Source organism: Leptosomus discolor, chromosome 8 (assembly GCF_034619465.1).
Source record: "Leptosomus discolor isolate bLepDis1 chromosome 8, bLepDis1.hap2, whole genome shotgun sequence".
NCBI lineage: Eukaryota > Metazoa > Chordata > Aves > Leptosomiformes > Leptosomidae > Leptosomus > Leptosomus discolor.
Window position 1 is genome coordinate 17915221 of NC_141398.1, and position 24260 is coordinate 17939480.

Consider the following 24260-nt stretch of genomic DNA (forward strand, 5'->3'; position numbering starts at 1 on the left):
GTCTGCTAGAAATGATAGGTGGGTGAACAACTAGTAGTGTGTAGAAACTTGTGATAAGCATGTACAGTTAAATACATACTTGTGTGCACAGAACAGATATTCAGTGTTTTCAGGAGTGGAAACAAAATTATCTTATTGGAAACAAAATTCTCCATATTGTAGGTTGGAAGGGTAAGGCAAAGGAGCTTAAAGTAAAGGAGTCTTGATGATGAATGAAACAATTAAATTAGGATCTTAGCAGGCTGATGAAAGAGGATGAATCTGAAGTTTCAGATGAGTGTTTAAATTTCTCTATTATTACATAAAAAGATTCGTCGACTGTTCTTTGCTTTATGCAGTCCAAATGTAGTCAAAGTTAAATCAACCCTATATGATAACTGCAATCACTGTTCTTCAGAGCATTCAACCCACTTCATTTTTTTTATTAAAAACCACTACAGATTTCCTAGGTATATGTGAAAATAATTTGAACTTTCTTTCTCCTTCATCTGCTTAAAGTAAACAAGCAGGCAGACCACTTGGCATACTATATATAGATGAGTTTTTTTCCCCCAAGAATTTTTTCAAACTATCTCCAATGTAAAACTTTAGTAACTAGCAGTTACCCATAGAGAACTGTGTGCCACTTATGATTCCTTGCCTGACTCCAAAAGCCTGAGAGAAGAATGTTGACATTAGATTCCTTTTCATCACATTAGAAAAATATGTTACCGTAAAATTCCCTACACTGAGTTTAGCCAGCATATGGAACTGTATGAACTACACTTTCTATTCATGCATTTTCTGCCTCTTTAACCAGCAGTGGGTTTGCTGCCCAACACAATTTATCCCTCATTACCAGGATAAACGTAACGTAAAGCAAACAAACTTTTCTACTTTATAATTTTCGTTGGCAGCATTTAACATTTACATACACAGAATATTAGCACAAGGGATGCAAAGTCATTATATACTAATGCTTTGCAAAGTGGAAAGACAATATCCTCAGCATCACTCTGCACTGCATTTCAAATGGCACATTTCAGGCGATTTATGCTAATTTCCATCATTTACAGAACATAATGATACAAATCAGTTAGAATTCAGCACAACAGCCTCTAAGTGTTCAGAACTATGGAGAACACGATAATAGCCTCATTAACTGTAAGTTGAGAATTGAATTTCCATTTCTAGGCAAAATTGTTATTGCTCTACTCGTTATCCACAACAATTTTCCTGTTTCATAGGTTATAACAGCCACTGGTCAGTTGCCTTTCTTTCCCTCAGTGACCTCACTGAAACCACCCAAAGCAATGGAGAACAATCAATTGTACTGATCTTACCTGAAGTGACCTTATTGTCTGCTTTCTGGCTTGTATTAGCTTGACAAAGAACAGCGATATCCAGCTTCACTTCATATGCTTAGAGGCATTAAGTATATACAGAGTTCATAGTTTAAGCCTCTGATATATTGAAACGAGATCGCAATAGCACAGCAAATGTTTGCCGTTCAATTTGACATTACAGTGAGAAGGATAGTAAACACTGTGTTCAGAAGAATAAGTATAGCTAAAGCAAGCAAAAAGCCATAGTTTCTGAAGTACTTGAATGCTGGGAGGTATTAGGAGGAAAAGGTCAACTAACTGTCCAAAGCCTGTCAAAAAGGCTAGTTACATCAAACAGTACAGCTAAGATATGTCCTGGATCAACAGCAGAAATATTTTTCTTTTTTTTCCTCCTTCACCGCCTCAAAAAATTATTGGTAATTTTGATTAGAAAATTGAAAAGGGCAATGATGAGTTGAATAGATCTGAATTTGTTCCAGGTTATACTTAGGCATATTAGTCTCATCCCATCACACTGACAGGGTGCTATACAGTTACTGATGCATAACTGCAGATATATCTCAATTAAACTTCTATTTGCTAAGGGAACTTATTTACATAATGACCGTATACTTCATATTTCGTAACCATAAAACTATTTTTCAACGCTCTGTCTTCTGAGTAGTCAATATCCTAGGACTACAGGAATTTCTGTTGTGGCTCCTATAAACTTAAAAGGTTAACTTAACCTGTATTAATCATCAGTATACAATGATTAATCATTATAAATATAGATGCCTTTGTATATGCCTGCATCAGGAGCATAGCAATTACCCAACAGATTTATATCAATGGTTCATCTGATACATGGTATAACAGCAATCAGCACTGGTGTAATCGTACAGCTAGAAGAGTACCGACCAACCAACCAAAAATATTCCAAGTTTTTAAGCAAGCAAATCCTTAACTATTATCTTTATATGAATGTTTTATTTCACCTTTGATCTACCAGATTCAAATGTATTAATTTGAAGGACAGGAAGAGCTATAAAATAGCACTTAAAAAAATATTTTTAAGTGCTATTTTATAAAGAGGGAAAACTGCAAAATAAGGATTCAATGTCAAAAGATAACTGCTATTCAAAGCCTTCTTAGTGCATTTATGACTTGCCAGATTTGTAGACACCATACATCTAGATTTGTTTGTCTCTAGATTATTTATGTTTTTTTAAATCTTCAGCAGGATCTAAACACTGAGATAAATGCAAATTTAAAATTTGTAGGAAAAACTAATTCGCAAAGTAACTGTTACAGAATCAGAACTGACACTATGAAACCAGTATCTGTGTAATAGCTTATAGAAACTAAAATCTTGACACTTTTTTATCTCATCTGAATTTTACAAGTGGACAAATAATCTACCAAAAAACGAAGGCTGAATGAGTAGCAAACAAGAAATACCATATTTGGCATGTTTACCTCAATTTAGAAATGTAAAAGGACTAAACCATACTCTCAATAATACAATGAAGGATAAAATGCATTTTATCACTCATGAACCCTGTTTTTCTTGTGAATGAGTAATAATCTTGTTAAGAGAACCACACTGGTAATCAAAGACATCATCAAAATGTGAACAAACAGGAATAACAGATTTGGAGAGACAGACATTTGTTGTTATGGTCATCTACTTTTGAATACAAGTTGCCACCAGCTGAACCATTTTGGGGTAATAAATGAATTTCTACATACTTTTTCAGTTTAAACTGAAAAATTGGAAACTTGCATTCAAATGTCAAAATATTATCTGCAGCCTTATAGCTTGATGCCTGCACTTCACACCCAAACGGATGGAAAAAGAAAGTAGAGGACAAACTGCAAACAAGTATCTCTTTAGAAAGACTAGTATTACTCTTACGCAGCCTAGACAGTATGAAGTGCAAAAAGCTCACAGGGCAAAGCACTAGTCTGTGGGAGGCAGAAAATTACAATCCTTTTTCTTACATCCTTTCTTCCCATTTGCACCACAGCTAAGTTGAAGGAAAGAGCAAGCATGTTACAAGTAGAAAACTCATGGTGGTAAAAGTTGTTGGCATATGTTACTTAAGATTGGAAGCAGAAGTGACTATGACTGACAGCCACAAGACTCCAGAAATAAAGACTTTCCAAGTTTTAATTATATTCCTTTGTGAAATAATTTTGTAAATTAATGTATCAAATACGAATTCAACTGATATCCTTAACGTTCTCAAAAGTATGCCTTCAAACATTGCCTTGATCTCTGTCTAATGGAACAAGTTATATTATGACCTGAAGTAGTAGCCAAAAGAAAGCTCATGAGGAAAAAATAAAAGAAAAATCCATTGCTTTCTAGGCCTGTAAAAAAACTCAACAGCAACAAAAACTCTTTCTAATTTGTCTATAAAGCATTGATATTTGTTTTTTTTTTTTAATCTTGACAATATTTGGTATTACTGTTGAAGTCTTACTTCTAGTGTCACCTAATAGTGGGAACAATCACGTGGCTCTATTAACGACAAAGTTTGCTCTTAGAGCATGACTCCCCTTCTGCTCAAGTTCGTTTCTGAGTTTCTTGCAAGCTGGTTCATTTAGTGGCTTGTATTAATACTATAGTTGTGGCTGCAAAAAGATAAGCAAATATGAAAGATGGATTTCCTTAAGCTGGGGTTGGGAATCAGCATCAGTTACAACAAAGACTGCGGTTTTCTACCTTCTTCTGAAGCATCTGATCTGGTGAATGGAATGGGACATGTGTGGACTGCGTAATCAGACTTTGGGAGACGTCTGCTCTTCTGAGGTGATGAAGGACACAAAAGGAAGGACAAAGGGGAGTTAGAGGAGGCATGATGGCTGATGTGAAAAGAGTGCTATAAAAAGTGCTCCATCTTAAAAAGATTCCCTTTGCAGCTCTAAAACAGATAGAAAAATGTCCTCTGCCTTGGAGAAAAAAAAAAGTAATAAAACTGTTGAAAACAAGCATAAATAAATGTTAAATTTCAGGTGAGAAAGGCCGCACCATCTGTTACTATGTACAAACGACAACATTATTAGATTATAAATAATGTATCAGCACAGAAGATATGGCTGGCTTTGGATTATTAGGTTAGGAGGCCTACAGAAAGACTCTATAAGTAGGAAAAAAATATCACTTTTACAACTTAAAGTACGATCAACCTTATTGAGAGGCGAATGAGAACAAGACAGGTCCGTGCCATAGAAAGTCATAAGCAGCAAAGGAATGAAATACTCAGTTATGATTTAAGGACAACATGTACAGATAGCAAAACTGTGAAGCTGGTGACTTCAGTCTTCAGCACATCAGTCAGCTCCCTTTGGGATATGTACAGTGAGTCAGACATAAATGATCGATGTAGTAAATAATTGTCCCTGGAACCACTCTGTCACAGATTCTCCTAAGAACAGTTCATCTTTGGACGTGGTTTTATAAGACAGAGCAAGGAGATTAAACCTAATTGATGCAGCAGGCTTAAAGGATTTAAATATGATTAAATACAAATAAATCTGGCAATCTAAAAATCAGAAAAAATCATGTACCAAATAAAAGTATATATAATTTTATAAAAGCTAAATGAAAAGTCAGTTTATTTCCTGTCACCAGGAGGAAAAAAGCCACATAAAAATTATAGTAGAGGAGTAGCAATGCTGTGTTTCTAGAAAAAAGGCTTCCTGAGCCTGAGTGTATCTAGTAATAGAAAATACCCGTACTATGGGCTGTTACTCGTTTATGTGTGTGAATATGTGCATAAGAAAGCTCATTACTCAGTTATTCTAAGTCACATCAAATCTGGCATAGCTAATAACTCGTGCATTTAGGTAACAGACAAGTTTGCTGTATGTTCTCTGCCCCTTGTGCATGCTTTATATACTTAGAGGATATGACATGCTCATTTTTGTCTAATACTGTATAATGCATCGTTCAAACAAAGCAAGCCCTCCTCGTGAAATATGGCTGTAGTCACAGATAGTATTTTGCTTGCATCGTACTGCTGCACAACTGCAAGATGACTGTCCACCTTCTCTAAGGATAAGTCTACATATCATACATGTGGTTCTCCCTAGTAACAAGCAATAGAACAAGGGGAAATGGCCTTAAGCTGCACCAGGAGGGGTTCAGGCTTGATATTAGGAAGTATTTCTTTACTGAAGGGGTTGTCAGGCATAGGAACAGCCTGTCCAGGGAGGTGGTGGAGTCAACATCCCTGGAGGTGTTTAAAAGACGGGTAGATGTTGTACTTAGGGACATGGTTTAGTGGTGTTGGTAGAGCTAGGACAAAGGTTGGACTCGATCTTGAAGGTCTCTTCCAACCGAAACTGGTCTATGATGCTATGGTTGTTTTACTGTAAGTGAGCAAGATGTGGCCCAGCTCCAAAGCTCCCAAACTTGACATTTTTGGCAAAGCACAGCTGTTAATGCAAAACTTTTTATCTCTCAGGGGAGATGGACTGACATTTTGAGGGGGATCATGGGGAATTACCAAAGAAATTAGTGTGTTCAGCCCTTCCTGAAACCATGAACCATTTTGTACCAACTGGTTCCAAGTGTGACTGGTCCTGCTGCCACCAGCTACACTTTGAGAGCATGAAATATCTGCATCACTTGCAATTTTAGTTAAAAATTGGTCTGAGAATAAACTACTAGACTGGGAAATTTGCAAAGCTACAATTTAGGCAAGACATTTTGTATTTGAAATGAATAGGATGCAAGTTTTCAATAAGAACAACGTGATACGTCAATATAGAGAGAAATTGAACAAGTTTCCCCCCCTACAAAAAAAAATTTAATTAGCAACTCAATGTGATAGGCTCATTTGACACCAGGCACAAGAAGTTCCTTGGGAGACATAATGAACTTCACGGTAGTTTATGCTCTCTCATTGTTGCATCAATCCAAGGACTTTATTAGGAGAGAAAAATATAATTATTTTGCCATTGTATATATCTATGTGTCTCTCCCATCTTGAAGATCTTGTAACTTTCTTGTCTTTTCTTCTCAGAAAGCAGAAAATACTGGAAATGATTCAGAGAAAGGTGTCAAGGATGATCAAAAGTCTGAAATAAATTCCATATCAAACACTTCTTTTACACATAGGTGTTGCAGGTTTGTTTGGGTTTTTTCTAAATCATGAAAGAGAGAAAAATAAGAGTGGAAAGAGGAAGAAGATAGAGATTTGTAAAATCACAAGCAGCATGGAAAAGGCAATTAGGAAATATGTTTCACTCTCCTCCAGTACAGGTAATGACAGCATCAATTAAAGTTAGGAGGTGACAGGTTCAAAATAGAGAGAGGTGGTTTTCCTGGCACATTGTAATTAAGCTGAGAAATTCTTTGCTGCAAGATGCTATGAGTTCGTTAATCAATTAGATAAATTCATGGAACAAGAGTGCACTGTAAAAACCACTAATATTTATGTGAGTAAAAACAAAGATATTATTTACAATGCATGGAATCTCCAAATTTTTGATCTTTTCAGCTTCAAAAATCCTGAGGATGAATCACTGTGTGCATACACTGTTTCATCATCTTTTTTAGGTTTCTAGTTCTGGCCACAAAATAGTGGGCTAGGAAGACTTCTTGCTTTCATACAGTATACCTGTCCTTATACACTTACTTTCTCCCTCCTCTACAGGCTACAAATGTCCCCTGACTTCCTTCAAGAGAAGCAGTTAAAAAGTGAAAATAGAAGAGAGCTTTCTTTTACACTATGTTGTTGAGACTGCTGCTTTGTTCAGCTGATTCCAGGTGTCATAATTTCTGAGACCTGTGGGGAATGGATAACACCGCTCTTAAGAATGTATAAGATTTATTTTTTTTAAGCTGGATTGCAGTGCAATACAATTATCTCTCAGTTATATATTATATGGCTTACCTGCATTCACTGTATTTGAAAAGGAGTTTATTTTTATACTGGACAATTTCCATATTGTTGATTTATTGTGCTCAGTAGTGTGTATAATTCCCATTTCTTCTGAAACTTTCAACTTTTATCTTATGCCTTCAGTGTGTTTACTGAATTTTCAATGAATTTTATATCTAGATGTAGATACTGCATTTCAAGATTAACAGGTCCATTTTGAAAAACTGCTTCTTACAGAACGAGAAACTTTTTTGCATATAACACCATAAAAATAAATATTCCACATTTATATATTCTTGCAATGCCTTGCTTTAAAGCATTTTTAAAAAGTCTACAGGCCTTTTACAAATTCCAAGATAATGATGCTTTTCTATCAACTTCTAAAGAAGACAGGGACATCATTAAGATGTGCTTCTACAAGGTTACAGCATGGGTGGATAAGGGAAGAGCAACTGACGTTATCCACCTGAACTTGTGCAAAGCATTTGACATTGCCCCACACAACATCCTTGTCTCTAAACTGGAGGGGCATGGATTCAACAGATGCATCACTTGGTGGATCAGAAATTGGCTGGATGGTCACAGTCAATGGCTCAATGTCTGAGTGGAAACCAGTGATGACTGGCGTTCCTCAGGGGTTGGTATTGGGACTGGTGCTGTAAATCATCATGGACAGTGGGATTGAGTACACTCTCAGGAAGTTTGCCAAGCTGTGTGGTGCAGTCGACAAGCTACAGGGAAGGGAGGCCATCCAGAGGGACCTTGACAGGCTGGAGAGGTGGGACTGTGCAAACCTCACGAAGATTAACAAGGCCAAGTGCAAGGTCCTTTGCCTGGGTCAAGGTAATCCCAAGCACAAATACAGGCTGGGTGGAGAATGGATTGTGAGGAGCCCTGAGGAGATGGACTTGGGGATGTTGGTTGATGAGAAGCTCAACATGACCCTGCAATGTGCATTTGCAGCCCAGAAAGCCAACTGTATCCTGGGCTGCATGAAGAGAAGTGTGGCCAGCAGGTTGAGGGAGGTGATTCTCCCCCTCTACTCTGCTCTCATGAGACCCACCTGCAGTGCTGTGTTCAGCTGTGGGAGCCCCAGCACAAGAAAGACATGGACCTGCTCAAGCAAGTCCAGAGGAGGGCCACAAAGATGATCAGAGGGCTGGAACACCTCCCCTATGAGGACAGGTTGAGAGAGTTGGGGTTGTTCAGCCTGGAGAAGAGAAGGCTCCAGGGAGACCTTACAATGGCCTTCCAGTACTTAAAGGGGGCCTACAGGAAAGGTGGGGAGGGACTCTTTATCAGGGAGTGTAGTGATAGGACAAGTGGTAATGGTTACAAACTGAAAGAGGGAAGATTGAGATTAGATATTAGGAAGAAGTTCTTCACTGTGAGGGTGGTGAGACACTGGAACAGATTGCCCAGAGCAGCTGTGGCTGCCCCCTCCCTGGCAGTGTTCAAGGCCAGGTTGGATGGGGCTTTGAGTGACCTGGTCTAGTGGGAGGTGTCCCTGCCCATGGCAGAGGGGTTGGAACTAGGTGGTCTTTAAGGTCCCTTCCAACACAAACCATTCTATGAGTCTGTGATACCATCCTTCTTAAACAAGTCAGGTACAGTTATGGCATTACACATACAAATGCATTTTATTGAATGAAAAGAAAAAATGTTAAGCATTTATCCCAGGGGATACTAGCTGGCTTCAGTGGAAGCGCCAATGTGGCATGCATGCTATAATAGTAGATTTGGAATTCTTAGAGCAGAGATATTCATAAACCATACATGAGCATACCTATTCAAATACACTCAAAGATATGAATATTTTCAAAATGGAATTTTTTCCTCTGTTTATAAATTATTTGCTGATAAACCTTCTTTCTGGTCTTTGCAATTTTAAGTGTATTTTTACAGTAAGTTTAAAACACTGCTTTATTTCTTGGCTATAGCATGTTTGCCATTTGCCTTTTTAAGTTGTTATTAACGATTTGCTGTTTCACTGATTACATTAATAACAATGTGCTTTAAAAGAATTATCATAATTTTTAAAATATATTGTGTAGATAATAAGAATTTCGAAAAGTTTAAAAGAAAAAACCATCAGAACTATGCAAGTAATCTCTTCATTTTTTTCCCCTACAAATACTTTTGTGAATAAAAAGTGACTTAGCCAAATATTTATAAACTGAGATATTAAGAAGGTTATAGATACCAGGAAAACATATTGGCTTTTTTTCACTGAACTATTTACAGATGTATTTTATTATTTTTCTTTGTGTTTAACCTGATTTTTCTGTTTTTGCAATATAGTTACTGCAAAGCCCTTTCCCCAGTAATTTTTGGTTGATAAAGTAAATGTTTTGCTAAGGTTATTACTGTTTTCCTCATACATCTGAACCTTGCCTTCGGAAAAGAACAAACAAAACCAACCCTGCAACACCACACTGCTGGTGAAAAAACACAGTTTTGCTTGAGTATTCCCACATGCTTGAGTTCAACTGTTCCTTCTAGCCACTACTTTTCAGCTAATCAATCCTTTTCTTTTTCCTGTAACCCCATTGCTAATGAAAAACTAATAAATAGGAAAAAAAAAAAAGAAGAAATTTTGTTAGATAACTCAATATCACTATCTATGAAAAACATAACATGAAAAATTACTAGAAGGAATAGGATTTGGTGAATTAATGCCCTATAGGAATGGGTCATTCTGCAAGTGTCATAGAAAATGCTCCACAGAATGTTAAAATCACGTAATTCATAGGGTAACATAACCAAAAAGAGGTATCTGAGCAACAGTGACAATGTAACCCTGATGTTTCACAAAACTTTCATATGTCTTGCTCAGGTATACTGTATTTATGTCAATATAAATTGATGCACAGGGTCAGCAAACATAAGAACAATGGATTATGCAACAGGGAGAATACAGGGTTCTTTTCAGGGCTTTAGCTAACAGCAGATAGTGGGGGGCAGCTAGCATTCATGGTGGCCTATAGTGAAACCAGATTTCAAGAGAAACTGATGAAACATTATTCTGTTTTGGTTGTATCCAGATGAGTCAGCTTCTCAAGAATATGAACAAGAAGGAATTTTTTTATTATTATTTGGTAGGAAAGGGAAGTTTGGAAGCATTTAAAACAACAACAATTTCTTACAAGTTCAAGATTACCTCTGGAGTTAAGTTACTTAGCACCTTTGGTATTATTCCCCAAGTAACATGGAATAAGCCAGATGTCTCCATTGCCTCACTAACTGCACCATTTTGAATATTCAATTTTGCTCCAGATAGCCTGTTTGGCAATATTACTTCAGTTTAGAAAATTAATTTCACAGGTGTGTTTCAGGAGTTCTGTATCTATTGCAAGTACAAAAGCAGAAGCAGAAGTCTGACCTCACACTGAAGACAAAGGAGAACTGCTTGAACTGTAGGTTCAGAGCGGGGAAAAAAATGCATTCACAGGTCCCACACTGAGTCCTTTCCTCAAAGGAAAATATTTTCAACTCATATATTTATGTATCATTCATATCATTCCTAAGGCACTGGTGGAAAAGTGATGTGTAGTGGATGGAAACAGTAAAAAATCATGCAGGATTCAGAATTTTTATATAATGCTGAATCAGTAAAACCATTCAGCAGCCAAACAGAGAATGATTCAGCACCAAAATACAGGACTTTATTTGCAAAATTCTTTCTGTAAATAAGAGATATTCTCTAGCATCACATAAAGAGCAGGAAAACTGTTTTAGTCCGAGCTGATCTTTTTCCCATTGCTACTTAATGTAATTCCACACCTAGTCAATACTGAGGCTTGTAATTCCTGCTATTTACAGTACAGTTGTAAGAATGGAATAGTAACAGTATTTTTCTGGTGGAGAAAAAGTTTTCTTAGTTTGCAATTTAAGGTATTAAGAATATTACTTGCTCCTATTTACATTAGCAACTGCGCTATGGCACATGCATAAACAGCTGCATTTTTCTGAAAAAAAAAACCAAAACTATTCCTATGTAGTAAAGCGGTTGGTGGTGGCAGGGGAACTGCACACACAGATCTGGAGTTTCATAGGCTGATTATTTCGTGTCTACTAGAAAGAAAACCACTACACATCGCTCAGCAGTCTTACTACGGGACATGCAAACAGACACAACACGATTGTGTAAGACTTTGTTTTAAAGAGAAAACTGTGCAAAATCCAAAATAAAACCAGGAATGGCAGCAAAACAGGTGGAAAGATAAGACTTTGAAAACTACTGGAAATGGAAATAGAGCTCCAGAACAACAGCATTTTTATGAGGTTTTTGCTTTAGAAGAGCTCTGTAAATAAATCCTGAGAAGATCAAGAAAGAAATGCTGCAAAAATCTCTATTCCACATCCAGTTGGAACCAAGACCCCTGAAATTTAAGGAATAAAGTAGGAGGGGAGCTCATGCAGACACTAGCTCTTCAAAAATAGCTACTAACCTGGTACATAAAAGAAATACAAGGATAACTGTAGAAGATGAGGTCCTTAGCAATTTTGGACTGCTAGAAACATCCTCCTTAGTTCTGAATTACAACGAAGTCTTAAGAAGAGCCTCTCACATACTAAGTGACCAACTCCCCAGACAGTAAGTTTATGGTAGGTGAGAAATCAGAACTGAGGATGAATCACAATGTCCTTAAACTCCCGCCTCCCCCCTCTCCCCAACTCACTGCAAATGTCTTTTTGAGCAGGTGACATTAAGTGTCTTAAGTATTGAATCCTCACAACCCTAAACAAAAAAAAAACAAAAAAAAACAAAAAAGAAGAAATAATCGATTGAAGCTCAGTATCCTAAGGAACTTTTCCTTCATGACTGTCAGTTCTGAGTTGCTTAACATAGATTGACAATGCAAAACAGATTAACCTCCTGCTGCTTGCGTGTGGTTTTTTATTTTGGTTGGTTTTTTTTTTTTGGCGAATCATTCATAGCAGCTTGCTTGTTTTTCATCTTGTTCACGTAAAAATATAATTGCTCCAGCTATAGAAAAAAACACCTGAATGTATATATCTTCTCACCCTTTAAATTTCCTCAGAAAAATAAAGGATAGTTTGCACTTATGTGTATCATTTGGTACTTTAAAGGCAATTTTTGGGTACTTTAAAGGCAATTTAAGCTGACAGATGCAGCAGAACTACAGACCTACACCTCCAGCTCCCTTTTCCAGTTCTACAAAATACTCTTCAATGCAAAGAAGCAAAATGACTGTTAAGAGAATTTATTTCATGCTGTGCTTAGCAGTATGATGAGAAATATCCCTATGAGGAGATGAACTTTTATGTCTTCAGCTTTCAGCTGAAGACAGGCTGGTGTCTTGTTGTTTTCCATTTGCATCACAATGAGCCTTAAAAGACTACCTTTCTTCACGTTTTTAAATACAGGGCATCCTTTGTTATGCCTCTTAGAGCATCCAAGTGCTATACTCTACTTTATGCAAACTGAAAGCTAGGTATGACAGTGGACTACCATCATGGGCTTTCTTCTCACTCAGTCCAGGAATGTCAGCAAGATATTTTCTTGCACCAAGACCCTTACTTTTTTAAAACATTGTATGAACTCATCTTGTAGGACAAGGGTGGGTGTAGTTCTGACCAAAATATCAGCAAGTTGTTTGAGTTCTGCTGTGGCAGCAGAACACATGATGGGGCAAAGAGGCAAGACAGCTGGATTTATGAGTGTAATAACATCCCTCTGAGTCCTCTCAGTAAATCAACACTATTGATATTATCTGTTCTAGCTCGATTAGATCAGCACAAGCACACCAAGTTCTACTATAACACCTTTATTTTCTTTGAAGATATATTCCACATATGTATATGGTAAACAGGTTATATTTACCCTATTATTTTTTGCTGGTGCTAAAAGAAAGCTTTTGCTTATTTTTAAATTTCTAAGGCAAGCTTCCATGTGTAATTGCTTCTTCAAAGATCAAGGCACATATTTCTAAATCCGTCAAATATTTTTATTTTTGCTATTGATGCTATGAATTACGCTCACCACAGCTGTAATCTAAATAGAATTATCACATGATCAGTGAATCTGCCTGGCAATTGCTACTGAAGCAATCTGTACTGTTTGTCCTTTGCCAAAAACACAGACACTTTAGATTCAACTTAAATACTTTGTGTAAGACTAACAACTCTGCCTCTCGAAATTCTGAGGAAGTTTGTATTCCTTCATTTTGGTAGAGTCAAAAACTGACCACAAGTGAGAAATGGTAACATAGCTCATCTTTCCCTCTCTACTCTCTTTTTATTCTGGATGAGCTCTGCAGATGTTCTGGCTGCATGCAGATGCAATACAACAGTTGTGGCAGCATCCTATAGAAAACTATACTTAACAAAAAGCAACTCAAAATAAAGGTTGTTTAAACTGTTGAGGCTTAATTATTTTGTGACCTGAAAAACACATCAATACAACTGACCAATCAAGATGAGAATGTTAAAGTTTACAGAACAAGACTTTAGATTGATTCCTAAATTCTGAGAACAGCATACTTCATTTCTGGAGTTATCTGGACTGCTCTGCACAACTACAATAAAACCCTAATTCATTACTCCATCACTAAAGTGTTATGCCTATTTAACTTCAGTGGTTTCAGTGAGTTACTGTGATAAATCAGGACCCCAAAGAGCACAAATGTATGATACATAAACGTCCATCTGTTGGACAAAAATCACACCCTTTGCAAAACAAGAACAGCTGTTGACTTCAGAAAATTATCTTAAAGTCTTTTAACACTGTACTGAGTTGGCTCCTGTTAAGCCATACAGCAAAGCAAGGCCTTGCAAAGAAGGCTTGCATCACTACTGTGTTATTCTGGAACCAGAAAAGCATAACAGAACCTAGGAAGAATCCGCAAGTAGCAGAACCACAGAGAAATGAAAAGACTTGAGGACCCTGCTCTCAGACACTAACTAGCACTGAAACAGCATGAGAGAGAAGCATAATTTTAAAAAAATTCTTTACTGTAAGCAGAATAAAACCACTGTGCATCATAATTTTATTTCTTGAAAGTATTAAACAAGCTACAGAATAAACTAAAAGAACTTAGAAATGTCACTAGCAAGTGAAAAGTTACCTTTTTACAGATAGACAGTGGACATTCAGTAATGCGGTAAACATATGAAATGTTATGTTAAGGAATGAACTAGAGCATACAAATCTTCAAAGCAAATACAAGATGAGAATTTTTTTTTTTTTTTTTAAAGAGTCCTCTACTTGAACCAGTCACAAGTAGAAGCTTGTTCATTTTCCTTTAAAACACCTCTGGTAGTAAGCAAGTCCAACACAACCCCTTAAAAGGGCAAAAGTCTTTTAGAACACTGGCTTCCACTAAAACTTTAGATACTAGCAAGCAATATATAAAGTAGAGACATGATAATTTCCTCGTGTCTTCATGTGATGCCAACCTGTGTGGCACATAATGATTTTTATCAGGTAGAAGCTTCATGAAATAATAGTTATTAAACTTCTATATTAATTTGGGATTTTAATAATAGATGCAAGCAAGCAAAACCTCATATTGGGTAAGTATGATCACAACCTATAGACCTTGTAACTATAACTTGCTAGGTATTAACAGGATTTCTGTAATAAACATTCCCTCCTCATTATCTTGAAGCAAACGAAGCCCACTTTATTGAGCTTTCCATTAAATTAGGAACTCTACTTATACTTTTAAGTAAAATCCCTAAAAAAGTTTAAATTATCTGTCTACATTTAGCCTGTACCCAGGCTCAACTATAACAATCACTCTATCACCCAATGACCCCTCACGAGCTAGGGAGGGGAATCAGGGAAAAAGAAAATCAGAGCGATGGGTAGAAATGAAACAGATTTAATGAAAGCACCACCAATACCAACAGAGTTGTAAACAGTTATACTCAGCCAAATGAATATGCAGCAGTCACAACCAACCTAAGAGCAGTCCTTAGGAGCAACAGGAGAAGAAGCAACAGGATCTCCTCTTTCTTAGCAAACCTTCCCCCTTTATAATGACCATGACATTATGGGATGGGCTACACCAGCTGCCCTGGCTGACCCAAAACTGCTAATGGCCTGCCTGGCATGTCCCAGTGAAACCAGGACAATTACCTTAAAAAGAAAATTAACCATAACATCTGGATGTTTTTCATATCTCTTCTTGTGCTCATAGACACAAAAAAGTCATGAGCTGTGGCATCTTAGTTTGTCTCAGCATTTTCATCTCATTTCCCTCCGACATCTCACACTAATGTAATGAAGGAGGAATGTAGAAAGAATCACTTCTGCCAGAGGCTCAAATTACAGGTCTGGGGAAAAGAACCGTGGATAGGTTGAATATTACAAAATGTAGGCCACTGATCAGATCTGTAGCAGAAACAGCATTAGGAACTAGCAGCACTTACATGGTCCATCTAAGGCATCAGATAGTCACAGAAAACCTAAACCAGCCTTTTCAACTAAAACCAGTTCAAAATTCAAGATAAACACAAGTCCTGCAAACAATAACTTTACAGCAAAACTTAATGAGATCAGAATCAAGACCTATTATATTAAGCTCCACTCATTCTTCAAGTTTATTGAGACTTGCCCTAATCTGCATCCTGTATTTTACCAGAAAGAATTGTAAGAAAAAGATAAATCAACTCAAAGTCCACACATTTAATAGCTAAAGCAATACATTCCCAATGGTACCATCACAAACAGGGCCTTTGTGCAACCAAAGGTTAGGCTGACAGTTGGTAGGGAAAGAATAGCATGGCAGGAGTGCCTTCAAGGCTGGAAAACAGAAGGCTACAGCATTTCTTCCTTTAACTCCCTATTTAATGTTCAGTCTTCAGACAAAGATGTCCTCAGGCTTTGCCTTGCTTTTCAAGGATTTACCGCAATCTTTCACGGACCACAGGAAGACTGTTAGTTTGCAATTCTGGAGGATCAGCAAATGCCAGAGTTGGTCAGGTTCCTAAATTCATCCTTTCAGAGTATAAAATCTGTGTGTACAATGGAAGACCTTTGCATTCTAGTTTTTAAAAGTCTGTGACAATAAAAGATGACCAAATAACTTCTAATTATTCTCATGAGAAGTTTTTAGATGGAATTTTGCAAGGAGATTGTTGTGGGTTTTTTTAAATACACTTTGCTAGATTAAAGGGTGTACAGTCTCTGATTTAGGAAAATAACATCCGCTTCCATTTCTTATTGGATTACACTTAACATTAAAATTAAAGAGATATTTTAAGTAAAAAAAATAATTTAACTGACTCCAAGAGGAAGAAAAAATAATTTGAGACTTTTCAAGGCAATACTTACTTAAAAAAACAGCCGTGTCCTCGGGTAAGAAAATCAATACTTGAAATTAGGATTAACCTCCAAGAATAAATGTATCTGCTTCTTGAATTTACATAAATCAGACTGACAAAGTAGAGTCAAGGAGATCTATTATTAATTATCTGATCCTTAAAAGTTACTAAGACCATTCTGGAAGGACATAATTTTCACAGAATTATTTCTTTCCTGTCATCTTTATGGAATATTTCGGTTACCACATGCTTTCATACCACTTAGAAGAAACAAAAATTTATCAGTCTTGCATGTTTTCCTGTTGCTGCACCAGGCAGCCTTCTGGTGCGTAGTGGAGATAGCTACAAGAGCCCCTTTGGAGCAGTCTCTGCTTCGGTAGTTATTGTGGGCTTGGCCTGTGATTTTTTAGAATCTTACACAGATTTGTTCACCACCACCCTCAGTATTTAGCAAAAAAACCCCCAACTTCTGAGCTACATTGCTTGAAACTCTTAAATAGTTTTCCAAAGGCTTCATTACTCTACATAGTGCCCAAAGTCATGTAACCCTGCTTTGTTGGATCATCTTTCTTTGAGCAACTTTTATTTTCATAGAGGCTCATGCAATTAGGAAATATATAACTTCAATGAGGAATAACTGAGAAGTCCTAGAGAGAAATGAACCTTTGAAGAGGGAAAAGAAATACTTTCAGAAGTTTTTGTTTGTTTGCTTGTTTGTTTTTGACTAAGTTCCTTTCCTGAGATGACTTCTGTTTCTTCAGATGGGATGCCTGCATTGACATTTAAACGAGGAACAAAAAGGAGGGAATTTTGTTTTCTTGACCATCACTCTCAGAATTGTTTTATGTGAAATAAAATATTTTGACACTTTACATGAGCAATTTTCCTCATGAGGAATTTGTCCTGTTAGGACCCAGCAGTTTACTATTGCTCAGTGGCAAGGTAAACCATGTTTAAAAAAACCCCCTCAACAACAAAAAAACAATAAGAACACAAACAAACCAAAAAAAACCCCACAAACCAAAAAGTATAAAAGTTGTATTAAAGACAAAGTTTTAGCAGCACATTCCTACTCTTCTCATCAGTCTCTCCTTTAACATTTTTTTTGTGATAGGAACAACAAATATCAGAAAGAAAGAATAAGGCAAGAGTCACAACGGCTGCAACAATCAATATTTTCTTAATCATGCACAATCCTCATTTTTTGTATCAAAACCAAAGTATTGCCATTGTCACTACTAATATTCTATGATTTCCTTCCTTTTGTGAAGGCTTAGACCCATATAATAGAGTCTATCTCCTTCTCATTTCTTCTGGCTTGCCCCAGTTGATCTTCATAGATTTCTGACAAGTGATTGTAAATCTACTGAAATTGTGAGGAGAAGCAATGCATAGCTTTGTGTTTCAAAAATATGGAAAAAAGAAAATGGAAAGTCTTCTTTAGGTAACATGGAAAAAACAAAGCCTATATACATGAGGGGAGAAAAAAAAAGTCATATCTTCATCTTTGAGATGAAAACGTGACTTTTTAAAAGAGCATCCATAAATACAGCCTTAATTTTCCAAATTAATGTGGGTTACAAAAGTATTTGCAGACCTAAATACTCATTATTTTCCAAGTTGTGAGCCTATTTACAAAAGACTATTTAAGTGAAGAGAAGTTGTTGTGTTAAGAGTTATCTACTGAACGGGCAAACAGCTACTGAAAAATATGTTTCTTTTTATCTTTAAAGATGCTACAGTTTTACTTATCTCTGTAACTAAAACTCTGCATTGATATCAGGCATTCTATGTATTAGATGTGTATTTGCTTCTGTCATGACACTACAACAATCTTAGGCACAAGATAAAGTAGCCAGCCTCCAGAGGTGTTGCATCAGCGATAACTAGCTTACTATCTGACCACTGGAGAAAGAGCAACAGTCTTATATGACATCTTCATAGTTGGTAGTATGTTATGGGTAGGCAGTTATCCTCAGCAAGGTCTGTCCTAAGTAAACCTTGATTAATGTAATGCCTATAATGCCTATACATGGAAAATAAGAAAGGGAACAGGATTTTGCAGTAACATGAGAAAATTTTCATGCCAAGACTTTTTACTTGCCATATGTCATTTTAGAAACTGATATGATTTCAATGTTTCTCAGCATATTTACATAAACATATATGCAAATTCCAACAATTCCGATTTGTCAACAAGGAAAATTCAAATTCCATTAGGTAATATAACTGAAAATCTAGATTGCTTAAAACTGTTAAATTTTACAATAATTTAAAGATAGCTTGCAAAAGCTGTCTTCCATTGGATTTGATGTTGCATGTTTCATATTAGTTTCTTTTCTCCCCTCTTTTGCACTTCAATTTTTTAGCTTGTTTCACAGCCACTTAACAAACGTAACGTTAATACCTATGCTAAATCTGAGAGAATACTGTAAAAAGCATCCCTGTGTATCAGAAATTACTGATGCATTTGACATGAGTTTATTCACAGTACCGTGTAGACTGAATTTTAATGCTATGAAAAAATACTGCACTGCTATAATCAGAAACTGTGGGACCTCAAGTGATAACGATAATTATGGTGGGCTTTTGTAAGTCACCATTAATTAATTCACTGCTTACCTACGTAATTTAACCTTGATGCGACAAGGCCGTCATTCTCCAAGTATAGGCAGCACGGAAGGAAGTGACAATTTTTATTACATTTTATGATTAGGACATTTGTCAAATGGGAATTCAGCTGCAATCTTTCCAGCCATTTTGTTTAGGTGGTCCATTAGCCAACAGAAGCCTGCTGCAATGCTGTTGTACATCTTGTGAGCATAATATATTCCACACAGAAATTGCAATTTACATTGTGAAGTTTAGTGGAGGTAGTACTAATCATGGCTAGACACGGACATCATTGCTATTCAGCCACAGGCTACAAATACGTGCTGTTTAGCCACACAAATAGTGCACAGTAGTCTTGGCACAGGGAACCTCAGGGCTATTCCAAGTGCTTCAGCCTGAGATAGGACATGGGCTGAAGCTGACCAGAATTTTCAACATATCTTGTCCAAATTCCAGCAATCAGCAATTAAAAGCTCTTTGACATATCCCTGATTTATTCTGTAGGAGGCAGCTGCTTTTTGATCTTTCCTACCTCCTCTCCCCTTCTGTGAGACACTAAAAAAAAACTATGGTGTAGCTGGTAACGGAGCAAAAAACTGAAGATACAACCTCCAGAATATATTTCTACCTACCATTATACCACATGGCACAACACTGAATCTTTAGTGCCCAAAACTGCAAGCCTTAGCAAATCTAGGCAGTCTTTATGAAAATAATTAGAATATAATAGACAACTTGAGTGAAAGGAAATATTCATCATTAGGAACATTTATACAGAAGTAAGTCTTAAAGGTGATATAAAAATTGTCATATACTCAGTTTATCTCCTTTGGTACTTTAAGCAGCTTTGTGTTTTGCCGAACCAGAAGACATAACTCTTGCTTTGCATTCCAATGTAAATCCAAGTCATCTAAACCCCCTCCTCCTCAATGACAATTTTTTATTGTAATGGGTCCAAGATTGTTTTTTCCATTTTTTTCTTACAAAATACTTCAAGAGGCTTACTTTACTATTCTGTCCATGCATCTAAAATAGTAATTCTATGCGATTAGTATGAGAGTTTCTGATCAGTCTGACCTCTTTCTTTTCTTTCTAAACCAGAACCATTGTATATAAGATTTAGTTTCAAGAAAAAAATCATTTTTAGAAAAATAAAATGGCAAAAAAGACTATATCACTACCATACAAAGCCACCACCACTAAAGAAACTACTGCTTCTTTTCCAAATGAGTCGATAAACTTAAATATCATGATTTGCTTGGTTGTTTTGAGAAACTGAACCTTGCTTCCCCTAAATGTCAATCCTTCCAACTATATTTAATCAGTTAATTTGTTGAATGGTAGATAAACAAAAGGACATCTATGTTCTATCCTACTGAGCTACTGATATGAAATTTAGTTTATGTTGTGTATTTGTGCTATTCTTAACTATTAGACAAGAGAGTTAAACTACAGTACTAACAAACAGGTTGTGGAAAGAAAGATGACACATACTTCATTACTTTCAAGATATTGCTTCAGTTTGTTTATTTTAAAGCGAGATTAATAAATTTTAATAACCTCTCTGAAATACTAGTGCAGTCTAAGTAGTTTTAGTATGTACTATAAGATAGTGAGGAAGAGCACTGTGGACAAGCTTGACATGCTCCTTAAGCTGTGGCATAAATAATAGACTTGAACTCTTGGGTTTTTTATGGAGAAGCTACAGAAATTGCTATGGCAATAGGCTTCTGTATCACAGTGTGGTAGCTTCAGTTTCTCGCCTTCTCAAGAATACATGTGAAATGTTATTGCGTTTCTAATCATTCCAATAATTTTGTGTGTTATGCTTCCAGACGACATGCCTATATAAATACATTCTATATGAATTTTGTTAAGACAATCCACATTGTGTGTTACAGGACGTGTAATCCCTGTTGTTATGCAATTATGGCAAATATGGAAGAAACTGGGGGAAGCAGAGCTTTAAAATTATTGTTATGTTGAAATACATCAATCCGTATGACATGATAGATACTTGTTTAGGAAGACTTAGGAAACTTGACCATTGCAAACCTTTACATTTTTTTAAATTTGTGTTTAACAGCCTTCTGTAGTTTGCAAACCATGTACTGTATAGCGTTAGAACATAATAACTAGTGTTTGCTAAACACAAAGAAGCTACCGGGACACAACTGCGGCAATCCCCAGTACAAACACAGGCTGGGTGGAGAATGGACTGAGAGCAGCCCTTCAGAGAAGGACTTGGTTGATGATGAGAAGCTCAACATGAACTGGCAATGTGCATTTGCAGCCAAGAGAATTGTGGCGAGCAGGTTGAGGGAGGTGATTCTCCCCCTCTGCTCTGCTCTCACGAGACTCCACCTGCAGTGTCTGTGTCCAGCTCTGGAGTGTTCAGCATAAGAAGGACATGGACCTGCTCAAACAAGTCCAGAGGAGGGCCACAAAGATGACCAGGGGGCTGGAGCATGCCCGCTATGAGGACAGGCTGGGAGAGTTAGGGTTGTTCAGCCTGGAGAAGAGAAGCCTCCAGGGAGACCTTATAGCGGCATTTCAGTACTTAAAGGGGGCCTATAGGAAAGGTGGGGAGGGACTCTTTGTCAGGGAGTGTAGTGATAGGACAAGTGGTAATGGCTTCAAACTGAAAGATGCGAGATTGAGATTAGATATTAGGAAGAAATTCTTCACTGTGAGTGTGGTGAGGCACTGGCACAGGTTGCCCAGAGCAGCTGTGGCTGCCCCCTCCCTGGCAGTGTTCAAGGCCAGGTTGGATGGGGCTTGGAGCAACCTGGTCTGGTGGGAGGTGTCCCTGCCCATGGCAGGGGGTTGGAACTAGATGATCTTTAAGGTCCCTTCCAGCCCAAAACCATTCTATGATTCTATGAACTCATTATTTAACAAGATTACTGTAGGGTAAAGAAGGAAGTGCTGTGATATGAAGGCATTGAGCAGTTTGGTGTCAGTTCTGTTGGTACTTAAGGAAAGGAGCAGATGGCGAACAATTGCATGAGAAATTACATCGGTTTATTCTGCTTCTAGTACAGAATTTCAAAGTTTAAGGGCTTTCCAGACTTGATTTACTGCTAACGGAATTCAGAATCTTTATTACAGTCCTGGTTTGCGTATACTTGACAGTTGTCATCCAAGCTCTCAATTCACATCTTCACTCTAATTCTCTATAATGTCAGGGAAGATAAGTAGTCTGTTGTTTTCACCTCTCAAATTCTTCTGAACTGCTGTCTTAGGGTTCACTGATAAACTGGGGCTAGCTATACCCAAAAATGTTCTCTCTACTCTCCTCTTCCTTTGATCACTGAAGTGTCTTCAAACACTGTACACTTATGGTTTACCTATTGCTTCCTTGGTCTTTCATGGTTTTGCGCTCCAGTGATTTTCCTGTTACGTCAGTCTTACTTCAGTAGCTCTTGCCATATTCTTCCAGCAAGACCCCAAAATTTCATTTACATTTTCTTTTCTCCATCTCACTCATCCAGAGCTTTATGTGCTGCCGTGCTTAGATCAGATTCCAGTGTAACCCTCACCCTTGATATATGCAGTTTCTTTCACTGTTACATTTGCAGTGATTTCTGGCTTCTCATAGATATTTTAACAATAGGTTTTAATAAAACTTTGTATTTGCTATACCAGTAGTTTTCTGTTTTTCAAGTTAATTAAACTGTGAAATGGACTTTTTTGCAAATGATGCTTATGTGTAAGTCAGTCTTAGATGTTGATGTGTTCAGCATCCATCATCTTATGCTTATTCCTACTGATAATATTTTGGAATCTTATCTAGACTTTTCAGCACAGATTACTTCATTCAGGCTGTTTGTTGAACACTCATGCCACTTGCTATGAACAACTGTGTGTATATACTTCATGAACCTTTGGTATCTTCAAAGTATCCTGGAAACACTGTGCTGCACTTGGTTGCATTTGTTCCTTTAGTCACTCCCTGAATTCACTACCTATTTGGCTGAACGTACGTATATATATAACACATCTTTGTAAGCAGAACAGGTTTTCTCCCTTTTATATTCATCCAGAGAATGGTTTCTCTTTTTAATTTACTTTACATACATTGCTGCCCTCTCATTAAGTACTACATCCTTTCCCTCTCAGAAACAAGCTTATCAGCTATAATTTTAAAAAAGGACCTGAATAGATAATCAAGATTAGGTATAACATGGAATCTTTTCAGTGCAATGAACTTCACTTTTCCTGACAGCTGCCCTACTTACCTTTGTAGTCAGGTTGCATGTCATACCTAATTTTAAACTGAAAATAAAATAAAATAAAAATACTCCCCTACCCAAGAACTCAATTTAAAAACATGAATATCAACTCCCATCATCCTATACATAGAAGGAGGACATTTTTCATGTCACTGTGGTTCTAACCTTCCCACCGTTGAAGGAAATTGGATTATTGCCATTGATTCACCTGGAATAGGCTCTGAGTCACTTTAAGGCAATGGCTGAGATAAAAGAGCTGTGCAGTCTGTCAGATGAATTCTCTTTAAAGAAGATAAACAACCGTACACATTTTAGTAAAAGCTATTATTAGAAGCCGATGTTAAGGTGATAATGTAATTAGTAGTGTTGGGAAATGTGAAACTTCACATGCTGCATATTGATGTTTCTTCTCAGGAAATCCTTGATGCTTACTGTTTCTGTCAGACAAGGTAACATGCCTGTATATTTCATCTGACAGAAACAGCAATTCCACATAAGCAGCTCTTCCAGAGCTTCGAACTATGAAAAAGGGGCAGCCAAATATCTTTAACGGTACTCAGAAGGTAAATCTATTCTGTCAAGAAACTGCAAGACTCAGTGTGAAGGTAGTCTATACTCACTTGAGAAAAACCCAAAGTATGGATTTAGAGAAACAGATAATATGCTGAAAGGGTTTACACTCATTTGCAAAGAATCTTCTCTGTAGAAAACACAGAAGTTTTTAATGATGCTGCTGCTAAATGAATGTACAAAATGCAAATTACATTGTTCTCTATGACTTGCAAAATGAGATTATTAATGTGTTTTTCTGTGCAGTATTTATGCAGTGTACTGTGTTGATCTCTTTACCAATGGAAAAATCGAAAGTCTTAACCACTTTCAATTCAGTAGACTACGTGCTGCCACAGTCAGCATGT